Source organism: Microtus oregoni, unplaced genomic scaffold (assembly GCF_018167655.1).
Source record: "Microtus oregoni isolate MIOR12 unplaced genomic scaffold, Mior012 000050F_ref0000143, whole genome shotgun sequence".
NCBI classification, from domain to species: domain Eukaryota; kingdom Metazoa; phylum Chordata; class Mammalia; order Rodentia; family Cricetidae; genus Microtus; species Microtus oregoni.
The window spans coordinates 10,416,735-10,444,347 of record NW_024543256.1 but is presented as its reverse complement, the minus strand read 5'-3'; the positions used below and the strand labels follow the sequence as shown (position 1 = coordinate 10,444,347).

The 27,613-nt window shown below is 43.2% G+C and overlaps 2 long non-coding RNA genes and 1 other non-coding gene across 3 annotated transcripts; all 3 read right to left on the bottom strand.

Moving 5' to 3' along the window:
- Positions 1-902: 902 nt before the first annotated feature.
- LOC121437234 lies at positions 903-18,459 on the bottom strand. The gene is made up of 4 exons (XR_005972937.1): positions 18,404-18,459; positions 15,610-15,704; positions 2,551-2,610; positions 903-948 (listed from the first exon to the last, which is right to left on the bottom strand). It is a non-coding gene; the product is annotated as an uncharacterized LOC121437234 (long non-coding RNA).
- Positions 18,460-23,604: 5,145 nt separating this feature from the next.
- On the bottom strand, positions 23,605-26,849 carry LOC121437026. Its single transcript, XR_005972918.1, has 4 exons — positions 26,792-26,849; positions 24,566-24,603; positions 23,887-23,993; positions 23,605-23,636 (listed from the first exon to the last, which is right to left on the bottom strand). It is a non-coding gene; the product is annotated as an uncharacterized LOC121437026 (long non-coding RNA).
- Positions 26,850-27,306: 457 nt separating this feature from the next.
- Positions 27,307-27,378, bottom strand: Trnaa-cgc. The gene has a single exon. It is a non-coding gene; the product is annotated as a tRNA-Ala (tRNA).
- Positions 27,379-27,613: the final 235 nt, after the last annotated feature.

Sequence of the window (27,613 nt, the reverse complement as noted above, 5' to 3'; positions counted from 1 at the left end):
GCTCACTTCCTCTTCCTCCCAGCATTTTGTTCTGTTTACTCCTCCCACCTATCCTCTAACCAATAAAATGGGCCAGGGCAGTGCCTTTATTAGCCAATGACCTTCCTCCATCATCTGCCTATATGTTTGTGTGTGCCGTATGCACATTTGAATGCAGATGCTTGCCGAGACCAGAAAAGACTGTCAGCTCACCTGGATCTGGAGTTATAGGTATCTGTGGGCCACCATATGGGTACTGTAAGCTGAAGTCAGGTCCTCTGCAATAGCCAAAGGCACTCTTAACCTCGGAGATGTCTCTCTAGTCCTATGTAGATCATTTGTTAATTTTGGTTGACTTTTGTGTCCGGTGATAAACAACTTGTCTATATTTATATTTGTCCATGAGGATGCCCACTTGTCCCATAATAAGACAGAAAAACAGGGCATTGAAGGGGATATGAGAGGGGAATACACAGCCCCTCACCCTGTGATCATTTTTTTTTTGATTTTCGAGACAGGGTTTCTTCATAGCTTTTTAGTTCCTGTTCTGGAACTAGCTCTTGTAGACCAGGCTGGCTTCGAACTCACAGAGATCTGCCAGCCTCTGCCTCCCAAGTGTTGGGATTAAAGGCGTGAGCCAACACCACCCGGCCCTGTGATCATTTTTACATTTTTCTAACTGACATTCAAGAAGCCTCCACCCAACTGATAGAGTCGAAATTACCCACAGATATAATGCAAGTAGTACTAAAGACATCCCAAATAGTATTTAAAAATTACAGCAAATAAACTAGGTTCCGAGGATAGGGTTCATTCTTTAATATCACTGGATTTCTTCCAGAGGATCCAGGGTTGATACCCAGCACCTACCTGATGATTCACAACTGTCTGTACTCCAGTTCTGAGAGATCTCAAACTCTGGTGTCCTCTGTGAGCAATAGGTATTCACTCAGATGGTGCACAGACTTCCTTGTGAAAAACATTAAAAAATTAATTAATTATGCTTACTTAGGACCAGAATGTTGGCAGAATCACATATTCACCTTACAATTTAATTTACTAAAAGATTTTTAAAAGGGATAAGAACATTTAAAAGCATTTTTATTTTTTACTTTTAATAACCTATTGTATATTTTCTTCAAGTGGAAAAACAGAACCATTTCAAAGACTCAAAGCATGAAATTTTAAAACAATGTAATAATGTAACAATGTAACTCTGAGAACCATAAAAATCTTCACATTTCTCACTCTCCTGCCCTCCTCACACAACCTAATCTCAAGTCTCTCTAGTCCTCACTCAGGCCTTCATTCCTGAGCCATCCCTATACTATGTGAGCTTCTTCCATAGCATTAATAAGCTCACAAGCTTTGCTTCATTCTGGCTTTTCCTGAAATTCTTTTCTGCATCCTAATCATAGATCCAGCTTTACCAAGGTCAAGGTCATCAAAGGGACAGGGTTATCCTTAGGCAGCTGATCACGATGCTGGGCTGTACCTCCTATAACCAACAACAGTCCCAGAAAAACTCGGTGACCAGCATATGCCTGCTTCACTAAAGTGTCTTTGTGTCTTTGCTAAAGGTGTCCCCTACACATGTGTGACTCTTCTGTCCCCTTCATATTCTTTTCTGTCTTATTGTCATTTCCAATCAGGCACACTGTCTTCATTTCTCTATGTTTATAAGGAGTTTGGGAGTCAGGTGTTCATCCTCCAAGTTTGTTCCTTTTCAAGGTTGTCAATGTCAGGTCTCTTCTATGAGAAGAACAACAAGACTGTAGAGAGTACACACAGAAGGTTGACAAGAAGCTGACATGAGCCCTTGTTTCCAGTATGTGAGTCATCAGTGCCACCAGTGTGTGAGTGTGTGTGTGTGTGTGTGAGTGTGTGTGTGTTTGTGTGTGTGTGTGTGTGTGTGTGTCTGTATAGGAAGGGTCTGTGAGATGAACAAAGAAGAGGAAGATGTCACTGCACATCTTTGACTTGACTGGATGCAGACAGACTACTCCATCCCTTTATTCACTACAGTAGAGTGCATCAGCGTTCTCATCTGCCTTCCTCCCCTCTCCATGAGCTTTCTCTCCTCCTTCTCTGCCTTCTAGTAGAACAGGGGGAAACTGTGAACTCTCCATGAAGAACCAGCTCCTGGAGAAGAACCAAGTGTGGTGTGGTCTGGTCAGCCTGTTACCTGAGCAAGAGTGGCAAGATCATGTGAGACTTACCAGGTCAGTCATTTCCTTTTCTCTTCCCATCCGTGTGACCAGCAGGGGATCTGTGATGCCTTGTAGGAACACATCCTGTTGAGCAGGTAGCAGCAAAGAGCAGCACACTGTGGAACAATGGCATTCATAGACTCCCCAGATGACAGAAGTCTGCATGGGTTCCTTTAAATGACCAGGACTGAAATGGACGCCATCCCCATCAGACCATTTCCCCGAAAGGGCCATGCATTACTGCATCACATTTGCAGGGAGTGCTTATTAAAATGGTAGATATCTGGGTCCACGACAGACACTAAATCATGCTTATTAAAATGTTAGATATCTGGGTCCACAACAGACACTGAATCAATACCTGAGAAGTGGGGTGTGGCATAGCCACTTCTTTCTGATGGCTGTCCAGACTGAGAAGCTTCTGTAAAGCAAAGGACACTGTCGCTAAGACACAAAGGCAACCCACTAACTGGGAGAAGATCTTCACCAACCCCGCAACTGACAAAGGTCTGATCTCCAAAATATATAAAGATCTCAAGAAACTAGACCGTAAAAGGCTAACCAACCCAATTATAAAATGGGGCATTGAGCTGAACAGAGAATTCTCAACAGAAGAACTTCAAATGGCCAAAAGACACTTAAGGTCATGCTCAACTTCCTTAGTGATCAGGGAAATGCAAATCAAGACAACTTTAAGATACCATCTTACACCTGTCAGAATGACTAAAATAAAAAACACCAATGATAGCCTTTGTTGGAGAGGTTGTGGAGAAAGGGGTACACTCATCCATTGCTGGTGGGAATGCAAACTTGTGCAACCACTATGGAAGTCAGTGTTTCGGTTTCTCAGGAAATTCGGGATCAACTTACCCCTGGACCCAGCAATACCACTCTTGGGAATATACCCAAGAGAGGCCTTATCATACAACAAAAGTATATGCTCTACGATGTTCATAGCAGCATTGTTTGTGATAGCCAGAACCTGGAAACAACCTAGATGCCCTTCAATGGAAGAATGGATGAAGAAAGTATGGAATATATACATATTAGAGTACTACTCAGCAGTAAGAACCAAGGACTTCTTGAATTTTGCATACAAATGGATGGAAATAGAAAACACTATCCTGAGTGGGGTAAGCCAGACCCAAAAAGAGGAACATGGGATGTACTCACTCATATTTGGTTTCTAGCCTTAAACCAAGGACATTGAGCCTATAATGAGTGATACTAGAGAAGCTAAATAAGGAGAACCCAAAGAAAAACATATAGGCATCCTCCTGAATATTAACCTTCAGCAGGCGATGAAAGGAGACAGAGACAGAGACCCACATTGGAGCACCGGACATAAATCTCAAGGTCCAAATCAGGAGCAGAAGGAGAGAGAGCACGAGCAAGGAACTCAGGACCGCAAGGGGTGCACCCATACACTGAGACAAAGGGGATGTTCTACTGAGAACTCACCAAGGCCAGCTGGCCTGGGTCTGGAAAAGCCTGGGATAAAACCGGACTCTCTGAACATAGCGGACAATGAGGACTACTGAGAAGTCAAGAACAATGGCAATGGGTTTCTGATCCTACTGCACACGCTGACTTTGTGGGAGCCTAGGCAGTTTGGATGCTCAACTTACTAGACCTGGATGGAGGTGGGGTTCCTTGGACTTCCCACAGGACAGGGAACCCTGATTGCTTTTCGGGCTGAGGGGGGGACTTAATTGGGGGAGGGGGAGGGAAATGGGAGGCGGTGGCGGGGAAGAGACAGAAATCTTTAATAAATAAATAAATTAAAAAATTTAAAAAAAAGTATTGCTAGTGGGTTTTACATTCTGTCTTTCAGGATATGGATCACAGACTGCTTAATTCCATACAATGTCCTCTTGTTAATCCCATAAATACCAGTGTGTTACATGGCATATCAAATAGATAAATCAATTCCTTCATGTATGTTTATCCAGATATTCACATAGTGGCCTCTTTTGTGAGCACCGGGTTCCTGCACTGAGAAGACTAGCAGAGTTAGATGGCTAAATTGTCAGTAAGTAGAGGATAGCAGTAATTGGAGCAACTCCATATGTTATTTGTGCTTTAAAGAACTCAAGGTGGACATAAAATGGCTGTGATGGGGATTGTTGTAGGTGGGGTTTCCCCCAAAGGTCGGTTTCATCAGGTAGCATTTGACTCGAGTCCTGATTGACAAGAAGAACAAGGGATATACAAGCCTTGTTGGTGGGCTTGTCCACATGGACCTCATTTGGTCTACGAGCAGAGGACATGCCTAGAGGCTGGCGGACAGTGTAGTCATGTCGGTGTGAGGTGGAAAGGGTAGATGACTCTCATAGTCTTTCAGTTGTATTATGACTATGAAAGGAAGATTTGGAGAGAGTCACAATTTCACTCTTGTTGTTGTTATGTTATTGTGTGTAGAATGAACTGAGTAGAAACTGTTGCGAGAGTGGGTTGGAACAGCCATTATGGTCAATGGGAGCCATGCAGCTGCAGTGTGTAGAGAGTGGAACCTTTGGCCATGGCTGCTGTTGGCAGGGCAGTGACTGTGCATGGGGCTTATGGGGAAGAGGCGGGGCAAAAATTCCTGGGCTTTTCTGGCTCCATGTCCACATAGTGGTGCTGTTTTCTGATATCAGTTGTTTCTTGTGTTTTTGAGACATTCCCTGGATGGTTTGGAAACCCAATGACCCTTATCGTGAAACTTGGTGATTTAATGACACACATCAGTTGATGAAGAAGCTTCTCTAATCTCTGCAGCAATACTTGCTCACCTTAGTGACACCTGGAAGTGTCATACAATGTTCACCTCCCAGAGGAGTAGTAGTAATGGCACTAGTGGTAAAGGTAGTAGTAGTGATAGTGGTGGTGGTATTGGTGGTGGTGGTGATGGTGGTGGTGATGGTGGTGGTGGTGGTGGTGGTGGTGGTGGTGGTGATGGTGGTGATGATGGTGGTGGTGGTGATGGTGGTGATGGTGGTGGTGGTGGTGGTGGTGGTGGTGATGGTGGTGGTGGTGGTGGTGGTGGTGGTGATGGTGGTGGTGGTGGTGGTGGTGGTGGTGGTGGTGGTGATGGTGGTGATGATGGTGGTGGTGGTGGTGATGGTGGTGATGGTGGTGATGGTGGTGATGATGGTGGTGATGGTGGTGATGGTGGTGGTGGTGGTGATGGTGGTGGTAATGGTAGTGATGGTGGTAATGGTGGTGGTGTTAGTGGTGGTGGTAATTTTGGTGGTGGTGTTAGTGGTAGTGGTGGTGATGATGGTGGTGGTGGTGGTAGTGATGGTGGTGGTAATGGTGGTGGTGGTGATGTTGGTGGTGGTAATGGTGGTGGTGGTGGTGGTGGTGGTGGTGGGGGTTGTAGTTTCACCTCTGGGACCTCTGAACTCGCCAACCATGGGATCATGATCAAATTTATAGTACTAGGCAAGTGTTTCCTCCTGTGGAGTGGGCCTTAAATTGAAACATAAAGTTACTTGGTTACCTCTGTGATATTCATGCCACTGTTGACCCATGGGTATATCTTGCCATGTTGGCCATTATTGTAGTTCACAGAGGAATAAGAACATTGACAACTTTCCTCCTCTCAATAGCCTGGTAGTATCTTCTGGTAATAGGAAAACTAGGTAATAGGAAGGAAGGTTTCTGGTCAGTGTCAACTTGATTTCTCCATACCCTGTGGCCAACGTGTGTGGTGTCTTAAGCAATAGGAATCAAGAGCAATGACAATAGGAATCAAGATCAAAACAATACCTGCATTGTTTTGGGGGATCACTGGAACAGCCCTGACCAACAGCTGGAGGGGGTGTTCCACACTTGGCACTGGGCTTTTTAATAATCCATGGTTTCTGGGAGAAGCATCATCCCTTTCGTCAGGTAACTCCAATTAAATTCATATATATTATAAAATAGTAGGTTTGGCTACTACTATCACGTCTGGTCTTTAATTCAGTCTGTAAGAGAAAATATTCCACATCTCCCTGATAAGTCTGACTTGCTGCACTCAAGTGAAGATCTCCATTTTAACACGGACTTCTTAGTCTTTTCCAAATTCTTCCTGATGCGATAGGTCACTGTGCACTTTTCTGTTGCATTCCTGGCCCCAAATCTGGAATCAGCCATTTTCCCCAGGCATCTTTGAGGGGGCAGTGTTTTTAGTGGACTCAGTCTGAGCAATGGAGTTGTTGGTGATAAGTAGTTGATTGGAATCAGTGCATGGAATGAGTACTTCTGCATCTTCGAGAGCATAAATGTCAGCCTCTGTCCTGGTTTCTTCCAGGGCACTCTATAGGAGATCATTTTCTTTTCTTGGAGGGCGCTCAACTATCCAGTGTTTCAAAGCACAAGCATACATTTTTTATCAATTCTCCCACTCACAATAAAGGTGTGCACTCTCTGTTCCCAATGCACCTTTCTGAATTGATGAAAATGCTCTGCATCTGCACTGCCCAGCCCAGGAAGCACTAGCTGTCTGTGGCTGTTGGCCACCGAAAATCTGAGCAGTGCTGAGTGTGACATTTATAATACAGTTAAATTTTGTTTGTTAAAGCTGACTTTATTTATTTTAAATAGGGTTATATAATTTATTAACCTCCATGTGCCGCATGTAACTGAGGAAAACATTAGGCAGATAACCCTGGCCTCATTTCTTCACCTTGTGTTGTGTATTCACAATATATCCTGGAGATCACTCTATAATTATTTTTTTTTTTTTTATAATCATGGACTTCATGTTGCCTTCTTAAAAATTATTTTGTTTGTTTTGAGATAGAATCTCAGTATATAAGTCAGGTAAAACTTGAGCTCACTATGTAGCTCAGGATAGCCTCAAAACGACTATTCTCTTGTTTTTACCATCAGCCTGTTGGCATCACAGATGCATACCATCATACCTGGCTAAGCACATGCGTACCTAGTCATTTGAGTGGTAGATACACCTGAGATCATGCTGTCCCTCTTTCCTTCCCACAGATGTTTTTCATAGTTCTGCTCTTGGAGTTCTACATTGTTGCTCTGTCAGATTCTTTGTGTCCCCTTCCATGTTCGTTGGGATGGATCCTTAGAAGAAAGATCCCTGGTCCCAGAATGCACGCTTGTGGTTTTCACTAGCATAAGATCCATCCATAGGCTTGGAGAACAGTTGCATTCTCTCCAGCAATGGAGAAGAGTGTCTTTTTGCTCACAGACTACCCACGTGGAGAGCTGAGAGGAGGTGACTGCTATGTGAGAAACCTGTGGTGAGCATTTCCTGAAATCAGGAGAGTTACATGCTCAGACTGGACCCTCTGCCTGTCTTTGTCTTTGAAGATGTGGTTCCTCTTCCTCTCGGAGTCCTGTGGCTCTGGTTCTAGGCCCACAGTGTGGGAAAGGGAAGTCACTTGCGTGGTGTAACCTCAATGTCCTCCTTAAACAAATTGCTTTCTAATAGATCATCCATACATGTTAACTGCACTATCAAATGGAAGCAGAATCAGAAAAAAAATCTACTCCTCACCCAGGATAACTTCCAAGACAGACACCACACAAGGTTTATCCTCCCTCCCCTCTGTAAGGGAGATATAGCCAGGAGAAGAGTGGGACCTGATAGCGAACACTGTGGGAAGGATGGGCCAAATTTTCCTTGGTTTCCAAGGCAGCATTTGTTTTTCTTTGTGGACCAGACAGTTTAAGGCAGTCTCTGAATGGTTTCCATGGTAATCCACTTGAGCCGATCAAAAGAGGGAAAAAGGAATTGTGTGAGACATGTAGGTGTGGGGTTAGAATGATGATGCCTGGCACACAATAAACTACTAATTCACAGAAATAAATTGATGACATGGCTGAAGAAATGTATGTGTGTGTGTGTATATGTGTGTGTGTGTTTGTGTGTGTACCTTCACTCAATATTGTAGAATTCACAGTACACAAAGAGAATCATGGCATATTGGTACTTATTATTTTGTTACCTATTTTGAGAAGTATTTTTTTCTTTCATTAAAAATATTAATTTATTCAGGGAAAACTAGCCTTTAGAAAATAGAGCCAGGCGCGCCATCTGGTGATCAAAATGTGAGTTGCAGGACTTCAAGGCAACTATGGAGTTTCCCTATAGGCAAGGTTGGGGCATCAGAGGGCAGTGTGGGGGACCACTCACTCAGAGAACTCAGGGAGTTCAGTGCCCTTAGGATCCCGACATCTGGGGATGGTTAGACAATTATGCAATACATCTGAGTGTTAGCGTGTACGTAGCTGCCAAAAAACCCGTAGATTAATATACAGACTGCAACTTTCCATTCCAGAGAGGATTTCTGAGGTTTCTGGGGTCAGGTCATCTGGGACCACTTGGACATGTGTAGCTTTGCTGTGGGACCATTCTTGTGCATGTTCTCTCGTGTGTACATCATGTCTGAGTCTCTCCCCTTAGAACCTGGGACTGCGGTAGCTGCGGAAGCTTCACATCTGACTGTTGGTCAACACTGCCTAGTTTTTCTACATAGGGAGTACATGGAATTTCTCCTCCAGCAATGTATGGGCTTTTCTTCTGTCACATTTTCCATTTAAATGGGTGTAGCATAGAGACATCTTAGTCATTAAGCTTTCCCTTCTAGAGTATGAAGTCCAGAATTACCCCAAGACATATGTTGGGGCATCAATGTAAACTATGGAACACACATGGAAATTAGAGAAAATAAAAAGCAATTCTACTTTCTAACACTAGAAGAATATAGACAACATCTACTAAAATTGTGTGACTTGCACATTTTGGCCAAATGGAAACATACATGCATTCTTTTATGGCAGGGTTGGTACATGCACACGGAAGAACCAAGACTGTGGAATTCTTGGCCCATATGATGACTCACCAGGAAAAGGTGCTTACAGCCCAGCCCAACGAGTTTGAGGCCTGGAAGCTACTTGGTGGAAGAAAAGAGCCAACTCCTGTAAATTGTCCTCTGATCTTGAACACACTACATCCCAGCACAATAAATATATACAATAAATTCTTGTTAAAGCTATGAATTTTTCTACTGCTTAAGGAAGCAGTCCCTCTTCTCCCGCTGTCCACACTGCTCAGGGCAGAGGTGACCATGTTCCCAGTTTCCCTAGAGCCTTTCCTTCGGGAACCCTGACCCTGAGGCGGTGTTTCACAATGTTCCTTCCATCCCTGCTCTTGCAGGGTGAGGTAAGTGTCCAGGTGGCCGCAGAAATGGGAAGAGTCTGGTCCTCCCAGTTGCTGAGATGAGCAGCCTCTCTTGCCTCACAACCTCCACAAGAGGAAGCAGCAGATGAGATTAAGAAAAAACAGGGGGGAAACGTGGCAGGAACCTTCAGTATTCCTTCCACACCAGGTGACAGGCGTGCTTGGAGTCCAGCCCTCTAAAAAATGTCAGAAAGCTCTGGAATTCATGTACTTCCCTGAGCTTTGTGGTAGCAGGCCTCACTATGTTTACAGTGGAAAATCCCCACCAGTAGTGTGGGAGCGTAATAGAGACAGTGAGTTTGTATGTGCAGGGGCTCTGGATTGGGGTATGTGATAGGAAACAGTCCTGCTGTTCCCACATGGATCAGGAGATGTCTCCTGACTCCATTTTTAACAGATTATTTTATCACCATGAAATGGCATCTTTCAAAATTTTTTAAATGCTTTTTTTTGTTGTTGTTGTTAATGAACAGAAACAAAACTTTTCCTCAAAATATAACAGGACAGGGAAAAACTTTTCCCAATTTTCATTGGTTGTCTTTGCCTTTAGATTTACTTTAATCCTGGTTAGGAGGGCTATGTATGTGAATGTCAGTATCCAGCAGTGTTGGATCCCGGAGGCTGGAGTTGCACATGGTTTGAGCTTCCTGTCATCGGTGCTGGGATTTGAATTCAGGTCCTCTGGGGAAGCAAGTATCGCTCCTAACCAATGGACCATCTACTGCCTCAGCTCCCCAAGGGTTAAGGTTAGGGTTAGGGTAAGGTCCTTCTATGTACCATATAGTATGTGAAGGATTGCAATTCTGTAAAAATCCCTCTGCTCATTTGAGAGATAATCACTGGAAATGTAATTTCTCAAAAGCTTTCCTATTATGTCCAGAAGATGCCACCAACCAGAGCCTACTGATTTTTCTGTTACCCCGAATGCATGGATCCTTGAATCCCCGACAGCCGCCCCAGTTCTCATGGCTATAGACCAACTGTCTAGACGGCTTGTGATCCTGCCATTCTGACATGAATCATCAGATGTTACCTGCCTCCACTGGAGGGTGGGGTTGAGACGGGGTGTCTCTGTAGTTTTGGAGCCCTCCTGGAACTAGCTCTTGTAGACCAGGCTGGCCTTGAGCTCACAGAGATCCACCTGCCTCTACCTCCCGAGTGTTGGGATTAAAGGTGTGCGCCACCACCGCCTGGCCACCTGCCTCCAATTTTAACAGATTATTTTTCTCGCCATGGACCATCTATCTCTCCAGCTCCCCAACGGTGGCGTACATAGTTAACTTACTTCAGTGCATTAGGAATTTATTATGGTGGTAGCCTGTCTGCATGTGCCACCATCTCATTCTATAGCTGCTTCTTACAAAAGGAAATTCCCCTGTGGATATTTGTGCCCACTCACAAGAAATGACTAAAGGACACTTCCTTTTACCAGTGGGGCTGCTTCTTCAAGCATCTTGACAATTCAAATCTCCGAGTTTCCCGTTTTAGTTAGTTGCACGATGTTTTCATTTGCCCCAAGTCAGCTAAGCACCCGAAGAGAACACCTGTCTGTGCATGTCTGAGAAATTGATGAGTTCCACAAAACTCTGGCAATGTGCACATCTGATATCCTGGTATAATGACTCAGACTGTATCTTAGAAGCAACTGCAGAATTTGAAGGGAAACCTTACTGGCCAAGTTGTGTTTATGCTACCCCTATAGGAGCACAAAGTTGGGAGAAGGTCACCTTATGCTAAAAAAGAGAGAAATTTCCCACATCCTCTTTGCAGAAAATTGGGGAAGCATCAATGTGGGATAAAAGGGAAGCTTTACAGCATAGACCATCCCAGGGATATGCGCCTGGCAAACACAGAGCTCAAATCTCTTGGAGTCTGGAGGTGGTGTGGAGGTTTGAATAAGAATGGTCCCCATAGGCTCATGTATCTGAATGCTTAGTCTCCAAGGAGGGGCACTCTTTGAGAAGGCTTAGATGATGTGGTGTCCTTGTTGGAGTAGAAGTGGCATCATTGGAGGAAGTGTGCCACTGGGGGTGGGCTTTGAATTTCAAAATCCCATGTCAGGCCCAGTGTCAGCCTCTCTCTCCCTGTGGATCAGGTAATAGAACTCTCAGCTACTTCTCCAACACCATGTCTGCCTGTGTGCCACCATGCTCCCTGCCGTGATGGTAACAGACCAACCTCAGAAACTATAAGCAAGGCACGTGAATGCTTTCTTTGATAAGAGTGGCCTTGCTCATGGTGTCTCTTCACAGCAATAGAACAGTGACCAAGACAGATGTTGTTTCATAAATTCCTGTGTGCTCAAGGTCTTTACAGTTTTAGTATACACAGGTTTGTCCATGAAGAGGGCCAAAAGGGGACTACTGTCTACAAGTAACTGGAATGGCCTCCTGCTCTGCCCAAATGTCCCACAGTAGTCTCTTGTATTAATGACTGACATCTTGGAACAGATTCTAGTCAATGCACTCATGAGTATTCAACCAGCCCCAATTCTCCCTCTGCAGCTGCTGATGGGGCAGAGGAAATCCCTTACATGACAGTGGTAGTTTGAATGAGGATGGTCCCCGTAAGCTCCTATGGTTAATGTTTCAATGGTGAATAATTTAAGAAAGATTAGGATGTGTGTCCTTTTTGGACAAGGCGTGTCACTGGGTGTGAGTTCTGATGACTCAAAAGACCTCTGCCTCCTGCCTGTGATCAGGATGTAAACTCTCAGTTACTGCTTCAGTGCCCTGCCAGGCTGCCTGCTGCCATGCTGCCCACAGTGATGGTACTGGACTAACCCTCTGACATTGAAAGCAAGCTCCCAATTTAATGCTTTGTTCTGTAAATTCCCTTCAGCACAGCGCCTTTTCCCAGCAATAGAACAGTAGCTCAGTCAATGTCCTGTGGCTGTCAAGGGACTTGCAGTTCCTGCCTCTTTTCTTCTGTGTTATCTCTTCTTGTAGGGCACAGGGGATAATTTCTCTTTCAATATCAAATTAGTGGCTCCAAAATGATGGTGAGGTAAAGGAAATAATTTGGAGATCTCCCTGCAATAGAGAAGGGACCCAAAGTTTGTTCTACATCGTAAGGGTGAATACATGTTACATCTGAGTCATATGCAGAGCATATTCATAGAAAAGTACATGGCAACCACACCACAAACACCATGGAAACATACTTGGCTACCACACCACAAATACCAGGTTGCTCTTGGAAGTCCCCAGCAGGCATGGTGCAACACAATTGCAGTGACTGACCAGGATACAACTTGCCTGGCAGGCAGCGATCTGGAGACTGTACCACAGCCTCCTGGAGAGGAGATGGAAAGTCTAGGAAATCCATCCATTCCAGTGTCAGGGGATTCAAGGTGACCACCACTTTCATATTCTCTACAGAGCACCACTCTGTATCCCGTGTGCACTGCCCACTTTACACTCAGGGAGGATGAAGTGAGTTGTGGAGCACTACAGTTGCTGGAGTCCATAAATGGAACTGCTCTATATGTGTGCCAGCTTTCCAAATACACTGAAAACGCATTGTATTCCATAAAACATCAGCCCTTTTTAAGAAAACAAATGTAGGCATGTAGTTTGAATGCCACCTCCTGGCCATAATGGGGACTACATCAGTGAGAGTCTTGGGCCCAGTGGCGTCTATGTTTGGGTGGGAGGGAACATTGACTGTGACCTGGACTTGAAGGGACCTTACCTCTGGAGATAAAGCAGTGTTTTTTCACTTCAGTATATTTTCCTGGCACATAAACCTTGACATCTTAGGTATATCAAATGTAAACCCGAGATTGGAGACCAATCCCAGTCTAAGGCTAACATAAAGCAGCCTCATTAGATAGAGATGGTGGAGCTCTGTGTGCAAACACACACACACATATGCACACAGGCATGCACAGAGCATGAAAATAGATTCCATTTGTCCTTCTACTTCGTTGCCCAGAAACGGAACACAATGACTACTTCTAAAGTACAGAAGGTATAAACATCGTTTATCCAGTGTGTGGTTGTGTGCCCGTGTGCATATGTGTTTGCTTCTGCAATTGTATGCATACATGCATGTGGTCAGGGGACAGAAGGCAGCCTCCGGTGTTGTACCTCAGGTGCCATCCCCCTGAAGTTTTTCTTAGACAAGGTTTCTCACTGGCCTGGAACACGCAAGGCAGGCTGGGTTGGCTGGGCAGCACACTCCAGGGATAGGCTTGCCTCCACCTTCACACACAAGCATGTCCCACCACACCTACTACTTTTCCTGCTGTAGTTTAACTTCATTTTCTTGATAATGCTCTCTGTGAATGACACTCAGGGCCTCATGCCCACAAGGCCAGCAATTTATTGATTTAGCTGTCTCCCCAGCCCCACTTTTACCACCCGAGCGCAAGCATTTTTCTCAGTTTACACTTTAAAGTACTTTCCTTCCTGGATACGAAATTTCAAACACCACAGGAAAGCACATATAGTACCATAAGGAAATCTGTCTGTCGCTGGGCTGATTCCTACCCCTAAGGCACAGGGCTGTCTGCAGGGAAATCTCCTGAGAGTGAGCAATCTGAGTACAGTCCAAGCCACCATTTTCTATACGCCTTGCTGTATGTGGTGGTGACGAAGTTGCCTTCCCATTTAGGGGATGGTAATCTTTAAAATGTCTGGGCCAGGGGCGTACATTGATGTGCCTCATATCCGGGGAAAGAGGATGGCTTCCCATGACAGAACTAAGCTGAAACTTTCCCACAGTGAATGGAATGATAATAGTCCTGCTAACTACTTTGTGTGTTTAGTGCAGAGTCTCAGAGCAGCCCAGCCCAGCCTGGGACTCTTCCCCTTCCTCCCTCAGCCTTCAGAGTGCTGCTGGTCTTCCAAGCTTAGCACACTGCCCCAGCTCATGTATTCATTTTAATGTAAACACATTCTTAATGCTACTGTTTTCTTCTCGGCCCAGTAACATTTTCATTCCATTTCTACATGTATATGGGTGAATTCCCAAGAAATAAGTAATTTTATCATTGATTTCCCTGCAAAAATTTATTTTATAATGATCCACATCTCTTGAAAAACCATGAATTCTAAGATTGCTATTTTAGGAAATTTAGCATTGACGAGATATTTTAGGTTTTTGTTTGGTTTTCATTGTTAGTTAGGGCCTCTCTATGCTATTCAGGCTGTTCTGAAACTTTTTAGCACTAATGATCGATCGTGTAACCCCAGTGTTCAAATAGCTGGAAGTGCACGCATTTGCCACCTAACGCTGATGAAAACTGTTCTCATTACTGCCTGGCATTTGACCATTTTTCTTCATTGTTTCACAACAATTATTTTAATTTGTACATAATTTTAAAATGTACACAACTTAATAATAATTACGTTGTGTATATTCCTATGTGTATGTACACATGAATTCCTGTGCCTCCAAAGGTCAGGAGAGGTCATACCTTCCTGGAGCTGAGGTATGGTCCTTCAAGGATGTTGGAAATGGATGCTGGAAACTACCTTGGATCCTCAGCAACAATAGAATGCACTCTGAACCACTGAGTCATCTCCCCTGCCAGACTGTAGACTGTTAGATTCCGTTAGCCTTTATAATGTTCATATTTTAAAATCCACTGTGTTTTCCCCTTGGTCAATGACCTGGAGTTGATGCTTCTTATTTTTCTTGTTTAGATTTTAGTTATACTTTTAATTATGTCTGTCTGTCTGTCTGTGGTATGCACATGATTGGCAGAGGCATTGACTCCTGATGGGGCTAGAGTTAAAGGCAGTTGTGAGCTATCTGCCATGGGGGCTGGGAGCCATACTCTCATAAACAGTAATGACTCTTTTGTCTCTTTCCTCCTCCCTCTACGCCTTGAGTGCTGGTATTACAGGTGAGGGTGAACATGCCGAGAGGGTCAAAGAACACAGAGCAATTTCCGTTCTAGGCAATCATTCTGCCACGAGAGCTATGTCGCCAGTCCCCATACTGTGGCTTTTTAAATTCACCAGTGATTTCTTTTCATGGTATAGCATTCTCATTGAACAGCTACCAGAGAAATCAAGAATATAGCTGGGAATGTGTGCACAGCCAGGGGAGCAATAGCAGTGTCTAGGGACCACTTTTAAAAATCCCCACATGTGCTCCCACCACATTTGTGAAGAGCTTGGGACCGGGCCGTCAGATGCTGGGCAGATCTAAGTGCTGTAGCATCCTAGAGTCCAGCCTCTGGCAAGGACATCCTGTTCCCGAGAGCAAGTCTCCTGCCAGCAAACCTACCTTACATGCCCAGCTTCCCAAAGGTCAGCAACAAGGGACTAGAGGCTGTTGTTGTACTGTCTGTGGATGTGTGTGCACAGCCAATGACCCAGACCCTGCAGAAGAATCACAAAACAGGAAAAAGGTTGGTCAAAGAATCAGACACATCCTTAAGCTCAGTGCTGAAGACATAAAAAAGAAAATTTGGAAATATAGTGTGTGGAAATAGAAATGACGGAGAAAGAAGAACAGGATTTCCCTTGCACGAAGATGTGAGTGTATGTGTCCTGGTGTGGGGCTGTGCCTCCCTAGGAGTATGGGGACAATGATGAAGGGATCCCAGACATATCTGAGAAGCCGGATTCTGCGTTTGGATGTCTGTACAGCAATGGTTCTCAGCCTTCCTATGCTGTGACGTGACTCTTAATACAGTCCCTCATGCGTGGTGATCCCAACCAGAAAATTATTTCTGTTGCTTCATCACCGCTGTAAAGTTGTTACAGGTAAGAATCACAATGGAAATAGTTTTGGAGATAGATGTTTGCTGAAGGGGTCAAGTCACAGGTTGAACCACTTTTCTAGAGTCAGAGAGATGTGGGACCTTCCTAGCCCCAGCAACTTTGGTTCCCTGAGCCAGGATGTCCTGAACCCATTTTCCAAACACAGGCTGGTAATTTCTGTGAGGAGAAAACAGAGTGAGACCCTCTGCTCTGAGCTGTGCTTCCCACTCTGTGAATTGAGAGCATCACACTGCTCATGTGCTAATTTGTGGGTCTTTAGTGATAATACCTGCTTTAAATACCAGTCACAAGTTCCTGCATATGTGACAGACTAATGTTGATATATGCAATTGGAATTACAGGCTGGCCTTGAACTCAGACATCCAACTGCCTCTGTCTTGTGAATGTTTGCTCCATGCCCAGCTGTCAAAAATAAGCATTTCTAAAGGCAGTCTTCTTCTGAAGAAATAGGGACAAACAGTTGCTGCAGAATTTAGAGACTGATTTCACTTCAACTCTGCCTAAAACCTACTCACTTCCTTCATCTGTAACCCTGCCAAGAGCAGTACATGCTGTAGAACAGCCATTTTCAAAAATACACTGAATTTTGTGTTCACTTTTTATGAGACAAATGTTAGATTCTTATTCTTTTGGAAATTATGCTACAGTTAGCTGTACTTAGAAAACTTTACATCTGAAAATTATTCATCAGCAACTCGTTATCAAATTGATAAGTTTTACAATGACTAGATTGGGTATTCAAACTATCCTGTGTCAATACACGTGGAATAACTGATGTCATTAAATGGAAGCACCGTGTCTAAATGTGGTCAGACAAATCCAGAGATGTTAGAGCAATGTCTCCACAAGGAAAATGCACAGTGCATCCAGGTGCTATCTGCCCTCTCCCAGACAAGGCTGCACAGGGCAGCTATCCTGCTGATCATGCTGATGCAGCATGGCTTCATCCCTCTTTCATACCTCCATCCCTCCCCTGTCTTCGGAACCATCTCCACTGTCTCCACACACTACCTCATCCCGCCCTCCCCAGGCCTTTCTCTGTGCAGTGCCAAGTCACCTTCTACCAAAAGGAAACAAATCATGACAATTCCATAACTCACCTTCCACACAGATCATATAATCCAAATGTCATACACAGCTGACAATGACAACATTTTCCTTTCTGTCCTATCTCAAGCAGTGTCCACGTTGTCTTCAAGGTTCTGGCAACTAGCCTTGTTCTCTGCTCTTAGATCCACTGTTCTCCATGGAAGCAAGCACGCCCACAACTTGGTTTGTGCACGGTCTTGCTTCTATTTGCCATTCAGGACTCAGATCACATGCTAACTTCTGAAACCTTAGGGGGTAACATCACATACGACAATCCCCATCACAACTGTTTCCTGTCCCCTTTATGATCTTTAAAGCGCCAATAATACACGGAATTGCTGTGATTACTGATTTCTTCTGCTTACTGACAGTTTGCCTATCTAACACGATATACAAGGACCCGTGCTAGTCTTCACAGTGCAGGAACAAGGTGTTCACTAAAGAGGCCACTATGTGAATATCTGGATAAACGTACACGAAGAAATTGATTTGTCTAATTGATATGCCATGCAACACACTGGTATTTAAGGCAGTAACAAGAGAACATGGTATGGACTTAAGCAGTCTGTGACTTCATATCCTGGAAGACAGAATATCAAACACACTAGCAATATGTTTTAACATGGACAGCCATCAGAAAGAAGTGGCTATGCCACACTCACTTCCTAGGGTTTGAATCAGTGTCTGCTGTGGACCCAGATATCTACCATTTTAATAAGCATGATTCAGTGTCTGTTGTGGATCCAGATTTCTACCATCTTAATAAGCAATCCCTCCAAATGTGATGCAGTCATGCATGGCCCATTCGGGGAAATGGTCTGATGGGTATTGCTTCCATTTCAGTCCTGGTCATTTAAAGGGACCCCTACAGGGTTCAGTCATCTGGGGAGTCTATGAATGCCATTGTTTCACAGTGTGCTGCTCTTTGCTGCGACCTGCTCAACAGGATGTGTTCCTACAAGGAGTCACAGACCAGCTGCTGGTCACACAGATGGGAAGAGAAAAGGAAATGACTCACCTGGTGAGTCCCACATGATCTTGTCACTCTACTGTACTGAATATAAGGATGGAGTAGTCTGTCTGCATCCAGTCAGGTCAAAGATGTGCAGTGACATCTTCCTCTTCTTTGTTCATTTCACAGACCCTTTATACACACCCATGTACACATCACACACACACACACACACACACACACACACACTCACATTGGTGGCAATGATGACTCACATACTGGAAACAAGGGCTCATGTCAGCTTCTTGTCAACATTCTGCGTGTTCTCTCTGCAGTCCTGCTGTTCTTCTCATAGAAGAGACCTGACATTTATAGACAGAGGACACAAAGTATCACTGACAAGAAGCATTTGCTTTTGGCTTTCTTCCCAGGGGTGGTCAGATAATCCAGAATTCTAGACAGATAACAAATGAAGAGCAGGTCCACTTGAATGTACTCCCACGGGCATGTTATGGGATAATTTAAGCATCACAGTATATAATGATGACAAAGGAGTACTCCTTTAAGAAATGGGTGTTTCTGAGTAGACACAAACGCATGAGTAAATCCATTAATAAACAAAAGATAAAAGGGAAACTTTACTCAAAGACAAGCAATGCTTGTATACTAGTAACTGCACAGGGAAGTAGGCATCAGAGCAACACTTAGCAGGCGTCATGGTTATAATAAACATGGAAAGAACCATACATAAAACACCCCTCTGTACAAGTCGACAGCAACACTGCTAAAATCTGCATGACTGGATGGGAAAACAAGAGGGAAAACACACGAGTACTAACCTTTTCCTTTTTGTGTTGGGAAAAATAATATTAGATATTTTGAAAATAATTACCTAAGTATTCTTCATAATACAAACCTTTCTGGAGTTACACATACATACCTAATTCTTCACATGTATCCCCTTCTTTCTCTCCACCGTGATCTCAGCACCTCCCTGATGGAGCTGGCTGGGAGGTAAAGGACTATCTCTATGATTCCAAAAATGCCATTGGGGCAAACCTTTGACCTGTGGCTGCCTTTGAAATTTTCCCCCAAACTGGGTGTTGGACATTTGTTTCTTTTCTCATAATTCACTTGCAACTTCAAAGTACTGAATTTTAAACACAGCAAATATATGTTAGCATCAAAGACATTTTCATCATAGAGAATGTAATTAAATATTTTAACCTAAAAGATTCATCAATAACTCTGTCTAAATTTAACACAGACAGCTGAGCACAGTGAAATGAATGTGTGGAAGCTGTAATTTAAAATCCCTGTCACTGGAGATAGCATCAGGAAATATGAAATAATTAGGAAAAATCTGCCCACCTCTCTGTAGTGCCTAGACACTGAATGGGACAACTCATTGCTGAGAGTAAAGATGTATAGATTCATCGACTGTGGCGATATTTTGTTTCTTCCATGACAATAAAGCTTGCATGAGAATCAGTGTGTGCAGATAGCCACTAGTTAGCCACAGAAGACAGGCAGTGTTGGAACTCACCTTTCCCAACACTTAAGAAACAGAACTCTGTGAGTTCAAGGCCATCCTGGTCTACATTAGATTGATCCGGCCAAAAAAGAAACAGATTCAGGCAGTGGTGACTCACATCTTTCATCAAAGTGCTTTGGTGTCACACACCTTTAATCCCAGCACGAGGGAGATGGAGAATGAAAGGAATGTGGCTGGGAAAAGAGAGGAATATAAGGTGGGAGGAGATAGCAGATCCAGGCAGTCAGTCTGAGGTCTTGTAGAGACAGGATGCTCCATTTGATCTGAGGATTTTGTCGAGGAAAGAACTAGTGTCTGGTGCTCTGCTGTTCTGATCTTATAGCTCCAACCACTTAATATCTGACTCCAGATTTTATTATTAAGACCAATTAGAACTCACGCTACAATCATCTTCATGCAATGGAAGATACAGGTGTCTGTTCTCCTCATACAGTCCTATAGATCCAGTGCAATACCAACAGAACTCTAACAGACTTTTCATAAACTAATGGGCTTATCCTGAAACTCACAGTGAATATGAAGAACCCCAGCTTGAAACAACCTTATAAAGGAACAAACTTGGAGGATGAACACCTGACTTCCAAACTCCTTATAAACCTAGAGAAATGTAGACAGCGTGCCTGATTGGAAATGACAATAAGACAGAAAAGAATATGAAGGGGACAGAAGAGTCACACATGTGTGAGTTGACACCTTTAGCAAAGACTAAAAGACACTTCAGTGAAGCAGACATTTGTGCTTCACCGAGTTTTTCTGGGACTCCCCATAAGTGGAAGGGAGGTACAGCCCAGCACAGTGACCAGCAGCCTGAGGATAACCCTGTCGCTTTGATGACCTTGACCCTGGTAAAGATGAATCTAGGATGCAGTAAAGAATTTCAGAAACCGCCAGGATGAAGCAAAGGTTGTGAGCTTATTAATCCTGTGGATAGAAGCTCACACAGAATAAGGATGGCTCCTGCATGATGGCCTGAGAGTGGACTGGAGAGAGACATGAGATTAGGTGTCATTGCAAAGGGTATGTGAGGTGGGCAGGGAGGGAGGTACAGTGGGAGACGGAGAAATGGGAGGATTTTTATGGCTCTCAAGTTACATTGCTGAAAGAATGTAATTCAGAAAATTTCAAGATTAAATTACATTAAAGCCTATATTCAGGTTTTTAAATTAACTATAAGAATATTTTTACTCTTTAAATGGGTTCTATTTTTCCATTAGGAAAAAATATTCAATAGGTTATTAAAAAGTAAAAAATGAAAATAAAAAGCAATGCTTTTAAATGTGCTTATTCCTTTTAAAGTTTCTTTCAGTAAATTAAATTGTAAGGTGATTATGTGACTTAGGCGATAGAATAGAGTGATATCATCATCCATCTCAAGGCTACAAGTATTCTGCCCCTAAGAAAGCATAACTGCGTTTTTTATTTTCTGCTTTTGAATGCTTTTCCACAGGGAAGTCTGTGCACCACGTGAGTACCTAATGCCCACAGACAGTACCAGACTATATGAGATCTCTCGGAACTGGAGTTACAGACAGTTGTGAACCATCGGGTAGGTGTTGGGTATCAACCCTGGATCCTCTGGAAGACATCCAGTGATATTAAAGAATGAACCCTATCTTCAGACTCTAGTTTATTTGTTGTTATTTTTAAACATTATATCGGATGTCTTTAGGAATAGTTGCATCATATCTGCAGGTAATTTTGGCTCTATCAGTTGGCTTGAGGTGTCTTGAATGTCAGAAAAATGTAAAAATGATTACAGGGTGAGGGGTTGTGTGTTCCCTCTCATATCCCCTTCAATGCCCTGTCTTTCTGTCTTATTTTGGGACAAGCAGACCTCCCCATGCACAAATATAAATATAGACAATCGTATATCGCAGGATACAAAAGTCAATCGAGAATGAACAAATGATCTACACAGGACTAGAGAGACATCTCAAAAGTTAAGAGTGCCTTTTGCTATTGCAGAGGACCTGACTTCAGTTTCCAGCACCCATATGGTGGGTGACAGATGTCTGTAACTCCAGATCCAGGGGAACTGACAGTCTCTTCTGGTCTCAGTGGGCATCTGCACTCAAATGTGTATTTGGCACACACAGACATACAGGCAGACCCTCAGTAAATAGGGAAAATAAACCTAAAAGAAGTCCAAATTACAACCTAAACATGAATCTTGTAGCAGAATACAATTGGATGTTCAGGTTCATGAATTACAAACAAACTTCTTAGATATGGCAAACCCCCTTTCATTAAATGAAGAACTGGAGTGTTACGAATTCCATAAAGTGAGAAAATATCTATTCTTCCAAATATATGATAGAAACATATTTTTCTTACCTGGGAAAATGAATGTGGGAAATTGTATATCAGATGACAGTCTTCTTGTATCCAGAATACAGAAAGCTTCTAAAGGAGACACTAAGAAAATAGACAATTCAGGAAATAAAACTTGACCAGAAGGGTGAGTAGATGCTCCACTAAGAGAAACATACAGCAGCAACATCCTTAACACTTAGGGAAGAGAGACAGGTTGTAGTAATAAGGGCGCTGGGGCTGCGTCCCCGGCACCCGGCCGCCCCCACGGCTAGCTTTACCCAAAATAATTACACGGAAACTGTATTCATTTAAACACTGCTTGGCCCTTTAGCCCTAGCCCTTACTGGCTAATTCTGTTATCCCGATAAACCCATCTCTAATAATCTGTGAGCACCGGTCTTACCGGGAAGATTCTAGGTCGGAGCTTCATCTCGTGTGTCTGCCCAGGAGCGGGGCATGGCGTCTCTCTGAGGCGTCTGCCCCCGAGAGGAGAGCTGTGGAGTCTGAGCTCACTTCCTCTTCCTCCCAGCGTTCTGTTCTGTTTACTCCTCCCACCTATCTTCTAACCAATAAAATGGGCCAAGGCAGTTCCTTTATTAGCCAATGACCTTCCTCCATCAACAGGTGACTCTGAGGGGACTCTAGACAACCCCATAAAATACTCAGAAATAAAGACTTGTCATACAAAGACCTGGCAAATTTGTGGAGGATGACTCTCCCATACCCACTGCTGGTGGCCATGGAAAACAGGATGATAACTTGGAAAAATCTTTTTCTGTTTCTTCATATGTTAATTGTCATCTGGCCATCACAACCCAAATATATAACCTGGAGAAAGAGGACATATTTTCTTTTAAAGACTTATTTATTTCAGTTCACAACAGCTTTATATACAAGACACTGAAATTGAAAACAACCTCAGCAACAGGCAACAGGCAAAGACTCATTTCCCAAAACCAGCATGGCAGTTTTCAACTGTTAACTCCAGTGCCAAGGGATTCAATGTCCTCTCTTGGCTTCCATGGGCAACAGGCATGCATGCGCTCTTCATACCTATATGTAGGCAAGCATATATACACATGAAATAAACTAAATTATAAAACTTGCCGTGTAGCTATACAATGCTACACTATTTAATATTAAGAATGAACAATTATCATGGGCAACAAAAGAGATAAATTTAAACATATATTCAAGATGAATGAAGGCCAGATGTCTCTAAACTCTGGTTCTATCCTAATACATTCCAGCATATATAAATTTGTCTATAATATCAGATTGTTGTATTTTTCTGCAGACAGGGTTGGGCAGTGGTTGGGTATGAGAACCTAAGTAACATAAAGAAACTTTATGGATTGGTAAATAATAATGAAACTTATACCTACCTGAGTATAAGAAGATGTCTATTGTCATTATGGGGAAAAGTGGAAAAATACAAATTACGTTTTATATTTGGTGACTTGGACTTCAGAGATTGTCCCATGGTTAACAGGACTTGCTGTTCTTACAGAAGACCTGGGCTGGGTTCTCAGCACTCACTTGCTGGCCCACAATGGACTGCATATCTGTTTCTAGGGGAAACAACACCCCTTTCTGTCCAAGGCAGCACACCCTGATCCTGAAACCAGAGCAAAAGAAACATACACTGACCCTGAGACTAGAATCAATTCACTGGCCCTGAAACCAGAGCCCAACGTTTTAAAAAGGCCAGTGAAATAAACACACTTTGCCCCTGAAACCAAAGCCACAGAAACACACTCTTCCACTTACCAATTCAGCGAAACAAACTAACCAATCTCTCAGCATAAAAGGAACCAATCCCAGAGCAGGAAAACAAGCTAATCACTGAGCATGAAACCACCCTGTACCTGTTCAGTTGGTAGCTGCCTTTCACACTCTTGCAGGGTCAGCCACCTCCTGGACTCTTCCCTCCCAGTGAATCTCTTGAATGAGGCTTGGGTAAGACCTTCTTTGCCTAAGAAGAACAGAGAAGCAATGACTTCAACTGGAGTCAAGCGGAGGAGAGGGGAGCAGACCTGGAAAAGTTTCTCTTAGCAGAGCAGAGTTGTTACTCTTCTGAGGATCTAAGCAGAGCTGTAACAACCTGGCTGGGGTAACCCTCCCCTACCAGAGCAGACCTGTTAATTTGGGGCAAACTTTCCCTGAAGCAGGGCTGTGAGCTCCTAAGCTTAAGGTGAATTTGCGGTATTCATTGATGCCATCTTAAATGGATTCCTCTAGCCAATACTGGGACAAATGGAGCATGGAAATAGAGAACGGCAATAGATGAAAACAGTTTAGGAAAATGGGTGTTGAGCCATACTGATATAAGTCAGCACATGAGTAAAGAAATATGGAGATAAGTAAGCAGTGTACTACACACCAGGTCATCATTGAAGAGGACCAGGAGAATTATAACACATAACCTATCACAGCAGTAAGTGATTAACTAACTTTCACAATATATATCCAGGGACATATTTGCACAAGCATGAGTATATACACAATACACACTAACAATATTCAATGTAAACACACAGCTCTCACCTCGAAGGAAGAAGTGAGTTCATTCTGGAATCAAATATCTGTGAATAAACATGATTGAGACAGGTTTATGTTAGTACAAATTGCATGTTACAATGTGGAAACAGTTTCATGAAGTTTTTATAATAACAGAATGAAGAAACTATAGACTCTCCTTCAGTGCATTGGCGATAATATTAAGTAGACTATTATGGTAAAGCAGAGAAACCTCAGCTACTAGCTGCTATGTGATGACACACAGTACTTTGACTCGCAGAAGCTTAGAGCTTTGTTAAGGAGACATATTCTGATATTTTAAATGTCAGGTCCAACATCATCTGTTAGTGACAAGGTGTTAGGTAAGTCCAACACAGGGGGCCCAAGGAGTGGCTACTCATGGGCTCAAGAGAACACAAAGGAAACTGTAATTAGTCATTGGGACTGCGACTTCCACCATCTCCATATCACTGCAGGTCTAAGAGTCAATCAACCAGGCTTTGCAGACCAGCCTCTGCCAAGGAATTCCTGTACACACACACACAGACACCTCTCATTCTCACTCTCCTAGCTTCCTGGTATTTACTGAGAGCTCAAGGGCTACAATCACGTTACAACAGACTCATCTCTGACCACACACAGGATGGTGAGAGCTACTAAATTATGTGGTCTGAATGAGATTCCTGTGACGATGGCCATGGATTTGTCTCTGGGACATTTCTCTCATTTGTTTCAGACTCTCAATAATAACCTGTAAATGCCAATAAGAATTTAACGACAAACTGTATTACACATCAAATAACGTTTTCATCATGGGATAATCCATGCTTTCAACAAAAAAAATCCTTTGTAAGTTTCATTGACACTTGTTTCCTGACAGTTTACAGAAGATTTAATAATTTGTTCACAGAAAAAACAATATGTATAAATTTGTTTAAAAAATAATAGCAGTTATAGATGAATCAAAAAGTACAAATATTTGTGCATTATCCCGACAGATAGATCCATAGTGCTGATAGGCCGAGAGATTTCCAAACATTGCTGAATTGGAGACAACCTGTCTTAATGAAGGACAACTATGTTCGCAGCTCAAACAATTCATTATTAGTAAGATGTCTGTTGATTCAAAACTGAGCTACAGATTGGATGCACTAACAACAAAATAGCACTTATTCTTTTTAAAAATTGAGTGGATAACTCTAAACATTGTAGACTAAATATATAGCTTGTGTAAACCTTAGAAACAGACAAATGTTAGAGAACAGCATTGCCTGATAGGAGACCTCTGTTTGAACCTACAGTAATTGGACGAGCATGCTTTTGAATCAAAGTTGGCAAGAAAAAGTCCAAAACCAACATTCCACGCTCACATCCACACATTTACAGACCACTGCCTATATCGAGTCAACATTTTTCCTGTACCTGATGCTGGCATCAAGCTTGTGTGTAGTGCGTGTAGTGTGTGCTGAGAAGAACTGACCATACTCCTGCTGCAGCCTCCCAGGCACTGGGATTACTGGCATATGTACCATGATTGGATAATTGGAGAACTGATGTTTCACAAATAAACAAGGCAATTTGATGCATAAAGATGGCCTTTCAGGAAGCAATACTGAGGCAAGTGTATATCCATACCCACAAATATAAACTAGGACCTACATCGTATCATATGTGAAGACCATTCAAAATAAATTACAGACGTAAAAATATAAAAATCAGCCTATAAATGTCAAACAGAACACAAGAAGAAAATCCCTGTCACTGAGTGCCAGGCAAAGATTTCGCAGACAAGACACCGAATAAAAACCGTAATTGAAGAACTAGAGAAGGTGGGATCTTACAATTGAAAATCTCCTGCTCTTCCAAAGACATGGATGAGAATTGAGATGATAAGTCTGAGGCTAGGAGAAAAGTTAGAAATACATATATCTGATAAAACATTTCTAACATTTCTATGAAACATACGGAAAACCTCAAATGTCAGCGAGCAATCTCACGCACAGAGTGGGAAGTCGGGATCACAGAGTGCTCATTTGGCCTCATTTCCCTCCTGCTCACTCTCCGACAACTCCCCTCCTGGACAATGGCTCCAGCACAGCCCTGTACAGAACAGCACAGGAGGAGGCAGAATGGTCCCAAGTCTCTCTCCTTCCGGAGAAACACAGGCTGCAAACCCCGAGGTAGGAGTGGTCCTACTTGCGTCTTGAATCCCTGCATCTGCCTCCCAACCCTCAGAAAGATTCTGGTGCTCACCTCCGGGAATCCATAAGCTCAACTCAGTCCAAACACCAGGAACTGAATGCTCCTTTCCAGGACATCGTCCGGTCGCCATTTGAAAAGAGTCGCCATAATGACCCCGGTTTCTATGACAACCGCAATGCTGCCTCCCCCTTAGTAACCAGGAATGGCTCCGCCCAGCCCTCCCTTACTTCCTCTCAAAGGAAGAACTCTTCACCCTTGTTTTCACCCAAGAAAGCATACCCATTAGAGAAACTGTCCCCACTACGAATGCAGAGCTTTTCTTTTTTTTTTCCGCTCTGTGAACAAAGCATATCCCTAAAAGCCCGACCACATTGTACTCACCAGACCATGGTGGTATCTATGGAAATGTCGTCACAAAGATGAACATTGCTGTCACGGTGACAAATGAGCAATTTTATCCAATAATTAGCTATGCATATATAACCTCATCACGGGACTTTAAATTCTGGGACACCTTGTACAGAAACATCCTGAAAAAAGAAAATCAAAGGTTAAAAGTATTGTTTTGGAGATGCTGGGGCTCGAACCCGGGGCCTCATATATGCGAAACATGTGCTCTACCTCTGAGCTACATCCCCACACCTGGTAACAGCTTCATCAAAGCCCTTGTGAAGTCAGAGGAACCGCGCCAACGTTCAGAGTCTCTGCTAAGGGTCTGCATCAGGTCCTTTGAGCATACTGGATTCCAGGTTGAGTTTAGTGCTTTGATAGGATTCTTGGGACATTTGTTGCATGAGAAAACAATCTATTTTCAATCAAAGGAAAAATAATAACAATAAAAATAATAACAACAACAATTATAAGAACAAACCT